General features: G+C 50.5%; 1 pseudogene; it reads left to right on the forward strand.

Moving 5' to 3' along the window:
- Positions 1–412: 412 nt before the first annotated feature.
- LOC125516716 lies at positions 413–2223 on the forward strand (annotated as a pseudogene).
- Positions 2224–9138: the final 6915 nt, after the last annotated feature.

The raw sequence follows: 9138 nt of genomic DNA on the forward strand, positions 1-9138 counted from the left end.
GGGTGCCGATGTTGTGTCGCCCGCACTTCGGCGACCAGATGGGGAACGCCAGGTACGTGGAGCATGTGTGGAGGGTAGGCTTCGAGGTCGCTGGCACGCTCGAGAGGGGCGGCGTGGAGGCCGCCATATGGCGGCTCGTCACAGGGAGCAAGGAAGCGGAGATGCGGGCCAGGGCCAGGGACCTGGTGGAGACGGCCTGGGGCATCGGAGAATACACGTGAGCTTCGGCAGCCTGGCATGCATGTCGAGTCATTGGGGTGGTTTTGCAAAAGCGCCATGACCACCCTTCTCTTTCTCTTCTTTGAGCGCGAGGAATCGGTTTGACCTGTTGAGCGCCCTGCTTGCTGCTGGTTCTTTGATCGTCTGGAGTTTTGAGCTGATTTGGAGGAGGCGGGGGTGAACCAGTGGAGGGATGTCGCGGCGGCTGTCGTTGCCAGTAGGGGAGCCGGTGACGGTGACCGTGTCACCGACGAGAGGGAAGGGTGCTGGCGGCAGGAGCCCCAGGGATGGGGTCGTGAGGAGGGGGTTCGGGCTCACCAGCCCCGTGCCCATGCACTCCATCGGCTCCTCCACCGCAACGCTGCAGGTCTCGCCGGTGCACCTAAGCGCGGGGAGCCGGTATGCGTCGAGGGACGGTGCCGATGCGAGCGCCGAGTTCTGCACTACACCGTGCACATCCCGCCCACGCCGGACAGGACCACGGCGTCCGCGTCCACGGACGCGCCCGCAGCTAAGGAGGAGGGGGAGGTGCTGCCGGAGAGGAGCTACGTCTCTGGCACCATCTTCACCGGTGGCCTCAACTGCGCGACGCGCGCCCATGTGCTCAGCAACTCTGCCGATGGCGCTTGGCCGGCCGCCTCCGTCAACATGTCCCGCTCCTGCAAGATGCGCGGCTGCGACATGCCGGAGTTGGCGGCCACCCGCCCTGTGACTGCAGCTTCATGATCTGCGAGGAGTGCTACATGGACTACGTCGCCGCCTCCGGCAACTGCCCAGGCTGCAAGGAGGCCTACTCCGCCGGCAGCGACACCGACGACTCCGTTGACGAGGACGACGACGACGACATCTCCTCGTCGGAGGAGAGGGACCAGATGCCCATGACATCCATGTCCAAGCGCTTCTCCATGGTGCACTCCATCAAGATGCCCATGCCCAGCAGCAACGGCAAGCCAGCCAACTTCGAACCACGCCCGGTGGCTCTTCGAGACCAAGGGCACCTACAGCTACAGCAACGCTCTATGGCCCGAGAACGAGCACGTCGGCGGCGACAACAGCGCTGGGGCCACCTCCGGATTCGTCGACATCGAGGAGCCGCCCAACTTCAGTGCCCGCTGCTGCCGGCTCCTGACGAGGAAGATCAGCGTCTCTCAGGCCATCCTCAGCCCATACAGGTACCAATTCCTCGTGTAAAAACAAGCGACATGGATGTCTGAAGGCTCCCAGTGGGTCGGCACTTGGCTCGCCAGGGCGACGGATCACGCGCGCGGCAACCACGCTGGCATCATTCAGGTGATTGATCGAATCCATAGATGTTTTTGCAGCTGACATACTAAATCCTTTCGAAATGCTTGTTCAATCGATTCGAAATGCTCATGTATCTTCTCCAAATGATTAATGAACGCGCAGGCAATGCATGCGCCACCGACGTCGGAGCCAGTGCTTGGCGGTGAGCCGGCGGAGTCCGGCGCGCTGATCGACACGACAGGCGTGGACATCCGGCTGCCGATGCTGGTGTACATTTCACACGAGAAGAGGCCCAGGTACGACCACAACAAGAAGGCCGGCGCCATGAACGCGCTGGTCAGGACGAGTGCCATCATGTCGAACGGGCCCTTCATCCTCAACCTGGACCGCGACCACTACGTGCACAACTCGGTGGCGCTCCGCGAAGGGATGTGCTACATGCTTGACCGTCGCGGCGACCGCGTCTGCTACGTGCAGTTCCCGCAGTGGTTCGAGGGCATCGACCCCAACGACCGGTACGCCAACCACAACCTCGTCTTCTTTGATGTTGCCATGTGCGCCATGGACGGGCTGCAGGGCCCCATGTACGTCGGCACAGGCTGCATCTTCCGCCGCACCGCTCTGTATGGGTTCAGCCAGACGTGCACCACCAAGCACCATGGCTGGCTCGGCAGGAAGAAGATCAAGTTGTTCCTGAGGAAGCCCACCATGGGGAAGAAGACGGACAGGGAGCTGGTCATGGCGTTTTTGCCAAAATAACCCCAGATTGAGTAGTATTCACCCTAGGGTCGACTACGTGGCGGTCAAAGCCTAGCTGGCGGCCGCTTACTCGGCCAAGTCAGCGAATACGTAGAAGAAATCGTACATACGGACCAAAGTGAACCCTGTGCACAAGTACATGGACCGTAGTTCGGGTATTTTGAAGTAGTGGTACCAAAGTGTCATCCGGCTCAAGTTTTGTGACCTACAATGAATTTTTCTCTTTCCAATGCCAAATCAGGTATCATATTGCCTCTTCATATCTAATTTTGAAAACAATAGGGGATGTCTTTGTTCTAATCGTCTATTTGGTTGATTTCGTGTTAGTGTCAGAGTGTTAAACTAATTCATCTCCTGTTGGTCAGTTTAGGATATTTACTATTTCATTGTTGTTTAACGTGATGCCGCATACCAAAATGAAGGTAGGAAGGCAAACCAGTTGGCCATGGTTGTAGAGAACAAGAGGATGGATCCTCGTGGTGAGAGAATATGCGTATCTAAGGAGGAGTGATTGGAATACTTGACCAAGAAATTGGGAGGCTACTTGATTTGAATGGCCTGGATATGTCAAAAACTTGCTAGCCTGATACTGGGTTAGATAGAAAAGGTAGAATAGAAAGGAACACAAACCACATGGCTGGGATGGTGAGCTTATCACCTAACCTCATTTATTTAGATCAGAGAACTTGAGAAGATGTATGGAGTAAAATCTGGCATGTCTGTGACTCAAGAACATAAGTGAAGCCCCTCGCTAGCACTTGGTTGTGGTAAAGAAGGGGCCGTTCACCATGTCCGTGAGCTGTTTTTCCATGTACATACCTACCCGTCGGACCTGAGTTTTGTAGAAGGTTAATGCATTTTTAATATTCACTGATTTTTTATTCTTCCATTTTTTGGTTTAAGTGCACATTCTCACATGACCAATGCGCAGCAAGACCACCCCCTGGCCATCGAGAGTGTGGTGTCGGATCTAAGGATTGAGCTCATGGTCAAGCCACATGAGTGAGGGCTACTTATGAAACATATATACCTTGTGATATTGCATCATAGGCAAATATCTTTCTACTTTCCAGATGACTTCCCTTAATGACATGTTTTCACTTGAGAAGATAATGCATATGATTTATTAGCCGAGGGTTGGACATGGATAGAAACCATATGTGAAATCATATTAGTTCTTAGGCGAATAGTATTATGGTCGTATTTTGGTATATGTTGTATTCGGAAAGCAAGTGTGATTGTTTCCTTCCATCTTGTCATGATTTGTAGGTGTCTCTTTTTTGTTTTATATTTATAAGTCCTTAATTACATTGCCACCACAATATTATAAAGTTAGTATATGCATGTGCCTTTTAAATTTCTTGACATGGCATGTGATTGCACAGTTGTGTAACTTGTGTTGGGTCGTATTGAAAGAGCGTGGATACATTTGATTCGGATCTGTCATAATTCATCATATTGAAAAGTCAGCAGCTTGCCTCGTGTAGTTTCAAAATAATCGATAGGCCTCATTCTATACTCAATAGTTTTTGTGTGCCAATAATAGGTCATGTACTAGACCTGGTTGTTATACTCATGTAGGAGTACACGTCTATCAATTAGGATCTCACCTTGTAGTGAGTTGAAAAGGTCGCATTGTTTCTACTGCAAATTGGTAACTAATATATGCCCGAGTGGTAAAAGCGAATATCGTCATGAATCCAGAGCTTTTATGCATGGGTTATAAATCTTTAATCTTATAATTCAGTGTTTGTATGTGTTTTGAAAATTAGAAGTTCATAAAAATAACATGTTCGAAATCTTTGCCTAGATCAGCTATGACAGCGTTTTAGCGATGGACCTTTGTTGTATTCCAGTTTCCTCATACTGCTATCACAATATAGTAATATAATCTTATTTAAAACATCAACTAGCATGTCAAGAATGTGAGAGGTCAGTGGGAGAAAACAAACTATCATCTATGATAGTTGTTGGATTGAACAACCATTTCACCATGGTATGCTTCCAATTTGCATTATTGTTTATTAATCTTTTTCTCTTTCTTTTATGAAAATTTGCAAATTAGTAAAGAAAATGTGCTTCTTATATTACTTTATTTTCTCCTATAGGTAAATAATCTTTAGCTAATTATAAGTATACAATCTGAATCCTTTAGTCACAATCTGTATGATGCCTTATACACATGTATGTTGTATACTGTTGTAGCTGAATTTTCTGATGATACACTGAATTCTATGTTGGGAATAAGGAAGCTAAGGACAACAAAGGGAAGCTACTGTACTAGAGGACCATACGAATATGATTGTCGGTGTCAAAACCGACGGATCTCGGGTAGGGGGTCTCGAACTGTGCGTCTAGGCCGGATGGTAACAGGAGGCAGGGGACATGAAGTTTTACCCAGGTTCGTGCCCTCTCGATGGAGGTAAAACCCTACGTCCTGCTTGATTAATATTGATGATATGGGTAGTACAAGAGTTGATCTACCACGAGATCGAGGAGGCTAAACCCTAGAAGCTAGCCTATGGTATGATTATTGTTGTCTATGTCGTCCTACGGAATAAAACCCTCCGGTTTATATAGACACTAGAGAGGGTTAGGGTTACACAAAGTCGGTTACAATGGTAGGAGATCTTCATATCCGTATCGCCAAGCTTGCCTTCCACGCCAAGGAAAGTCCCTTCCGGACACGGGACGGAGTCTTCAATCTTGTATCTTCATAGTCCAGGAGTCCGGCTGAAGGTATAGTCCGGCTATCCGAACACCCCCTAATCCAGGACTCCCTCAGTAGCCCCTGAACCAGGCTTCAATGACTACGAGTCCGGCATGCAGATTGTCTTCGGCATTGCAAGGCGGGTTCCTCCTCCAAGTACTTCATAGAAGATTTTGAACACAAAGATAGTCTCCGGCTCTACAAAATAAGTTTCCACATATTGCCATAGAGAGAATAATATTTACACCAATCTAATCTGCTAACGTATTCCATGGCGTGACACACCACGGCCAAGCCTTTATCTGAGTCATTTTATTATCCCACCTCAGCGCGTCATGCGAGGCGGTTTCCTTGGCACGTCTTGTTGAAGCAGAGATCGACTCCCCTTATCCCGGGATTCTCATCAATACGGGTGTGGGTAACCCAACCGCTTCTAGGACTCCTAGATTATAGGCAAGTCCAAACGGACATGGAGAGGACGCTTGATATTCACCCTCTTTATAAAGGGGACAAGGCTTTTATTTTTCCCTCCCGTGCTCAATCGAATCCTTCCCCCACCCCAAGCTCAAACGCCCGAAGTTCAGGTCAGGTGCTCCGAACCTCCAGTCATGTCCGGATCTAGCCTTCAAGGCCGATGGATGCCTTCCTCCATCACGGAAGAAGACATTAAGAAGTTGAGGGAGGCCAGATATCTGACCGCCGAGATTTTGCATCGGCTGCCTCCCCGAGGGCAGGCCGTCCCCACCCTCGATACCAACGAGAACGTCGTGTTTGTTTCCCACTTCCTCCGAGGTCTAGGCCTTACCCTGGATCCTTTCGTCAGGGGTTTGATGTTTTACTACGGGTTAGATTTTCATGATCTATCTCCGGACTCCTTTCTTCATATCACGACATTTATTGTCGTGTGCGAGGCCTTCCTCCGGGTTACCCCTCACTTTGGCCTATGGCTCAAGACCTTTGAAGTGAAGCCGAAGATGGTCGAGGGGCAATATGCAGCGTGTGGAGGTGCCTCAATATGCAAGATGACGGGAGCTCCGTGGCCCAAAGGTTCCATCCCAGAGGTGTCTGAATTGTGGCAACAAGAGTGGTTCTACATCACGGCTCCTAGAAGTGCAAAGTGGGCGGCCCCCTACTTTCCGCTCAGGTCCTCCACCACAGCTGATGTCATGGATCAGCAGAGGTCTGAGCTGGGGTCCAGTCAAGGACGTGCCTATACTGCAAGGCCGTATTCGAGATCTCTTCAATGGAGATTTCAGTTTGGTTGGGTAATACAGGTTATGCTGGTCCGTCAAGTCCAGCCTTGCAAACGCCGGCCTCTTTGCCTGTGGGAGTTCAATCCCGAGGGGCCGCGTGCCGTTCAAAATTTTCTCGGCCTGACGCATGAGGAGATGTACAAGTCATTCTTCGGACCTCAGGTAGAGTGTCCGGAAATCACCGAGGACGTGGGCCTGAGTAGTAACCGCTCCGCCGAACAGGTAAGGCATCTTCCGGCCAAACATACTATCTCTACTTTGTTATGAAGTTATTTCTGAGAGTTTGCTTTTTGACCAGGACTTGCTAACAAAGGCGAAGTTGATTCGGTGTTCGGCCCCCCTCCCTGAGGGTTTGGAAAATCCGGTATTGGAAAAGATGGTCCAGACCGCACCTTGCCCGGAGCCCTTGAAGGAAGATACTGTGGAGGATAATGCGGGCGGACACGGGCCCCCAACGCTGCCCATTCTAGCCGAGGGAGCGAGCGTCTCCATGAGGGAAGGCGACCAGAAGAGGAAAAGGACTGCGCCCGGAGATTCGGAAGCCGAAGCTTCCAAATGGGAGAAGAAGTCTCCCACAGAGGGTCCTACCTTGGGGGGAGCTGTTGCCGCACAAAGTCCGCGGGGGGATCAATTCTCCCATGAGTCATAAGTGACCCGAAATACTTTTAATAGTACAGATATGCCATCTTTTTCTTCTGAGAAAATAACCATCGCATATATTTTTTGCAGTTTAGGCCTTAGCCCCTCTCAAATGAGCTCATCTTCGGGGGATCTTCTTCCGGAGATGATGGAGAGCGAAACGCCTCCTCCGGATTCCTCCGCTCCAGAAGCGAGCGACCCTGAAGTGTCGTCGCGGAGGGCCTCTCCTAGTCCGGTGAGGCCAGAAGATAATCCCATTGACCCCCGAAGCTCCCAGTGTCCGGCTCCCGAAGAGAGCATACAAAAGAGTCCGGCACCGTCTAGTGTGCGATTGGATGTTCTGAGGGAGTTGGTGGGGCGAGCGGCCATCTCAGATGAACACCGTGTGATGATGAATACGGTGATGGAGAGAATATTGTCCGCCGAAAGCGGATTGCATGAAGCTTTTATGAGTCTACTGACAGGCTTTGAGGTATGTAAAAGAATGTATGATAATCCTGCACATGCTAGGTGTGCCCTGTGTAGATAGTAGCCCCTGAGACTCTGGTTGTCGTTGGAAACAACGACGAACAGAGGATCATATTCCCAGGAAATAACCATACTGCCTCTATGTGCAGGTGATGGAAGCTCCGGTGGCTAGCCGGACTAGCGAGTTTGCCCATTTAGAACGGCAGTTGGATGCGGCAGACGCCGACATCGAGCTTGTTAACAAAAGGCTTGACGAGGCACAGGGTAAGTGTCAATATCTGGTAAATGCCACATAGGAAGAGCAACATGATGCCAGTATCTTTAATATGTTATGACTGCAGATGGAGCTGCCACTGTTGAAGCCTTGCGGGTAGAACTTGCCCGAGCCAAGGAACAAGCGAGGTTGAGTAATGCGGCTGCTGTGAAGGCGGCCGAAGAGTTGCAAGCCGAGAAGGCCGCGCATGGCGAGACCCGAGACAAGATGGCCAAGATGGCTATAGAATTAAAAGCCGCTACCGACCGTTGTCGAGTTCTTGAAAAGGAAAACCAAGCGAAGGCATTGGACCTTGAGAAGGCTGCTGCGACGAAGAAGGATCTCCGCTCTGCTATGAGGGCAAAGAAGGAGGAGCTGCGGGAAGCCAGGGATATTGTAGGTGGGAAATCCTTTATGTCGCGGAGGATATTCGGAGATCCACGGTATGCCCCTCTGGATCGGTTGTGGAGTTCGGAGGATGTGTATATGGATTTGGCGGCGAGCGCTGCCGATGCGGCCAAGTACTTCCAGGGTCAGACGGACCGTGGAGTAGACCATCTGTTTTGGAGACAATTCCATTCTCCCGAGCGTCCACTTTCATTGACTGACCAATTAGCCGAATGGGCCGAACTAAATAGGTTGTCCGGACTCTCTATGAGGTCTGTTGTGGATCAGCTATGGCCGGGAAGGTCAAAACCGAACAGCTATTTCAGCTTGGTGCAGCAAGTCCTTGACGTGGTGCCGCGCATTAATGCGATGAGGAGGTCGGCGTGCATAGAGGGTGCACAGATGGCCTTTGCCCGTGTTAAGGCATATTGGGAGGAGATGGACGCTACCAATGTTGCAACGCGGGATTCGGCTATAGGTCAAAAGGCCGCTGAGCACTACTTTGAAGAAGTTCTTGAGGGTGCCCGTTTGATAGAGACCCAGTGCTCAAAAAATATTATGTTTGAGTGATATGTAATCTCATTGTAAGCGAAATGATTTTATAAATTTTTATAAGGCTATTTTTATACTTTTGCCTGAAAGTAATATGATGCCTCCTGGGCGGCCGTTTATGTATACATGTGTATAACCTGAAAGATTGCAGCCGTTGGCTTCAACCCTCATGCATATAATGCGGAGGTGCTCGCAAAAACACGCATTCACACTTAACCCAATGTCTTGGTCCTATTAAGGAGGTGATAGCGGAGCGAGCGAGGCAACCGGACTATAATGCTTTAGCACTTTCACTTAGCCATAGGAGTTTGACAGCGGGGCTACTAGATAGCCCCTGGTGGCTCCGCACTCTCTCGATCTCGGGGTGCGTACATGCCTGGCTGGGAAACGACCCTTCGTTAAGGCGAAGGAATTCTAACATTCCCATAGGTCATCGAGTGGTTGACCAGTCTCACGCTATGTCATGACAGTCAGTTTTCGGCTTTCTCTACTGAGGTGCTCGTCTGGATGAACCAGGGCACAATCGCAGTAGTTCTCCTGGTGCTACCTTAGCCGGCAAGGCGGAACGTAAGGCACCAAAACACAGGAGCCGGGCAAACCCAACATTTGACCAAAGACAATGATTCGGAGCTGATGCATATAGGGCCAAACTC

This window comes from Triticum urartu, chromosome 6 (assembly GCF_003073215.2).
Source record: "Triticum urartu cultivar G1812 chromosome 6, Tu2.1, whole genome shotgun sequence".
NCBI lineage: Eukaryota > Viridiplantae > Streptophyta > Magnoliopsida > Poales > Poaceae > Triticum > Triticum urartu.